We start from the raw sequence: 3,333 nt of genomic DNA on the forward strand, positions 1-3,333 counted from the left end.
TCCTTGATCTGTGTTACTATCACTATCATCTGTTGTGAATTCAAATAGTAAACCTTCATTAATGGGAGATATGATATGTGGGTTAAAACCGGTACCACCAGAACCAGTATAACTAAGAGCCCTTGGATTGCTGATAGTTCCAACATACAAAAAGTCTGTTCCAGATACAAGATAAAATACCGAAAAATGCACATGAACCCTCCGCATCGCTGATGGTGTTACTGTCCACTCACATCTAATATTGTTCGGATAATATCTGGGATAGCCTGGAGATTGTATGGTAACGGAATCGTTCACAAATAACTGAGTTTCCTCGTCGGGGCAATCTGTGTCAAATTTAAATGAGAAGGAAACCTAAACATTAACCGAAGCATTTGCACAGTGATTGTCATTAATACTCAAGTTAATTAGGTAATGTATAATTATGTTATATTAATAAGGTATTAAATTAACGCAAGACCATGTTTTTGCAGCTGCGATAACTGTATGTATTTTATGAGTATAGCTGAAATTGAAACAAATAAATACAATCAGTAACTAGACATGCAACTAGACATGCGTCCAGGTGGCCGTGACCTTGAAATGACATCTGGTGACCTTGAACTTACATTGGACAAAATTGTCTTTTCGTAAAGAATGCATGCACTAAGTTTCATAACATCTTATCGTCTTATAACAAAATGTGACCGTTTGACCCCTGGTGCCCTTGATATGGCCTCCATCATATTTTGAATCATATCTACATCGCTTTTATTATTTTCATTCCAATTGGACAAAAAATTAAGTTTTAACCCTTTTGACCCCAAAACAGACCCTCCCTCCATGTTTAAGCCAAATCTGAGTACAATCCTTTATATCATTCATTGATATATTCTCGTTCATTAATTGGTTAAATTAAATTAATTGGTAAAATAACATAGAACTCGTTTCAAGGCGGTATTGCAGATGTTACAACATTTTCGCGGTAAACTTTAGCCACTCAACTGTGTGCGTGCTGCGTGCATGCGCATTCAATCAAAACAAAGCAAGGCCGGCCTAGCCTTGACTAGGCCTCGCCTACGTGCATGCCTAGGCCTATGTATAGGATAATGGCCTTGCGTTTCTAATATTTTAACCAATCAATGAACAAAGAATATATATATTAAAGGATATAAAACATATATTTACTGCTCTATATTCGGGATCTGGTGGAATTTATTGGTGCCCTTGGTGAACTGGAGACCGTGGGCCAAGGGGATGAATAGCGGTCGATGGTGCGAGAGGAAATGCAACTGTCAAGGGGCAAAATTGGACGAAAATGGTAAAAAGCAGGCATCAATTAGTACAAAAAAGGCATAAAAATCTGTAATTTTCTACCTCTACGCCACTGTTTCTATGCCAATCTCCTTCTTATAAAATTTAATTAAATGGAAACTCGTAAAAAACTTGTATATGCATATATATATGTTACATGTAGACGTAGCGATTATCATTACACAGTACTATAGACATATGGACCTGGCAGCCTTAATACAATTTGATGTGTAATCGATCAGCAAGGGCATTCAATTTATTTAAATGAATCACCTAAAGTCAGGTGTGGTGATAAAGAAGTGTGCATCGCTAAAGCCTGCTTTTTAGGCTTGAGACTAGACCCACGCAAATACACCTTTGGGATACGTGAGAGCAATGGTACTACTTTCCCAAGTGGTGCGCTTACACATAATAATTATTCTATACATTACTTATTGACACCTACCAGGTAAAGCCTTAATATGCTGTCGGGGCAGTTACCAATTTAATGGCGGAACCCTTATGTTCAAAACAATGGTACCACGTTTACATAAATTGCCTGTCGGCAAATCAATTTGGCACAAAGAAAGAACGCGTTACCTAATCTATTTCTCTCCATATTTATTACAACATTCTTGATTATGATGATCAAACCTTGCAGGTTTTTCTCCGGGTATCCGGTTTTTCCCATGCTTCTAAAATCGGATCTCTCCCTGTCCCGTAATATTCGGTTGCCATCCCTTTAATTTAGTAGCCTCTGAGCCTCTTCAGCCGAATGTTATATATAAATAATTAATATGCAGCAAATAGTGAATTTTAAGGGGATTGCCAGTAATCAAACTTATTTGACCAATGCATGACCTTGAATATGTGAAGACCCCATAAAAACCGCTGATGTCGGTGCATATGTGTCCGTCTCATCTTCGTACCATGTAGGAAAAAATAATTTTCAATGTATTTGGTTATGTACCCGAAATACCCCATTAATGACCTTTGACCCCAAATCCGCGAGGAATCAATATGCCCCGCTTATAGCCAAAGCCAATTTCCAAGACTCTCTGGGTTGATAGGATGAACAAATTGTAATCTTTACCTAGAACAGCCAGCGCACATAAACGTTGAAAAAAACCCAGTGCATCTGGCCGGATTCGAACCGGCGACCTTCGTATTATTAGTACGACGCTCTAGCCAATTGAGCCGCAGAGGCACACTGGAGAAGAGCGGAAAATTTTAATCGATAGGTATTAGGTTTGTCGCATTCCCAGCGGAAGGCATCAGAACTGCATATTTTTAAATCTTTTAATACCCATTATTTTTTAAGAAATATTCAATGTCACATAGGGATGAAAATTATATACTTAGTTCTCTGGGTTGATAGGATGAACAAATTTTAATCTTTACCCAAAACAGCCAGCGCACGTAAACGTTGAAAAAAAACCCAGTGCATCTGGCCGGATTTGAACCGGGTTTTCTGGGTTGATAGGATGAACTTCCGCTCTTCTCCAGTGTGCCTCTGTGGCTCAATTGGCTAGAGCGTCGTGCTAGTAATACGAAGATGGCACTGGAATGTTTTTCAACGTTTATATGCGCTGGCTGTTCTGGGTAAAGATTAAAATATGTTCAATATAATCCATTGGAGCAGAAGAATATTTTAGCTAACATTGCATATTATTTTCGGCTGGAATAAAGAAAGAAGAAGAACAATTCAAGGAAAACAATAGCCGCTGGACTATGATGAAGAAGAAGAAACTCAAGGACAATAATAGTTCTAGTTAGGTGAAAAAGTTCAATTTGGTGACCACTCTCTGGCTAGTAAGGTTTGACGATTGATTCGACTTCTATGGACCATTTAGAAAAAAATAGCCACCATGTCCCTCGCGAAAATCCCGGCATTTTTCGCTAGAGGCCAAAATCCAAAATGGCCGCCGCCACCATTTTGAAAATTTAAGTTTTGAACCAGAGCACCTATAATCATGCACAAAGACACTTTTTCGGATATGTCGAGTACAAGGATTCCGATTCTGACATTAGTTTGACATTACGACATCATTTTCACCCAGA

The 3,333-nt window shown here is 38.5% G+C and overlaps 1 non-coding gene across 1 annotated transcript; it reads right to left on the reverse strand.

The window, feature by feature from the left end:
• Positions 1-2,405: 2,405 nt before the first annotated feature.
• On the reverse strand, positions 2,406-2,479 carry Trnai-aau (transfer RNA isoleucine (anticodon AAU)). Its single transcript has one exon. It is a non-coding gene; the product is annotated as a tRNA-Ile (tRNA).
• Between the last annotated feature and the right edge of the window lie 854 nt (positions 2,480-3,333).

The sequence above is a fragment of the Amphiura filiformis genome, chromosome 18 (genome assembly GCF_039555335.1).
Source record: "Amphiura filiformis chromosome 18, Afil_fr2py, whole genome shotgun sequence".
In the NCBI taxonomy this organism is placed as follows: Eukaryota; Metazoa; Echinodermata; class Ophiuroidea; order Amphilepidida; family Amphiuridae; genus Amphiura; species Amphiura filiformis.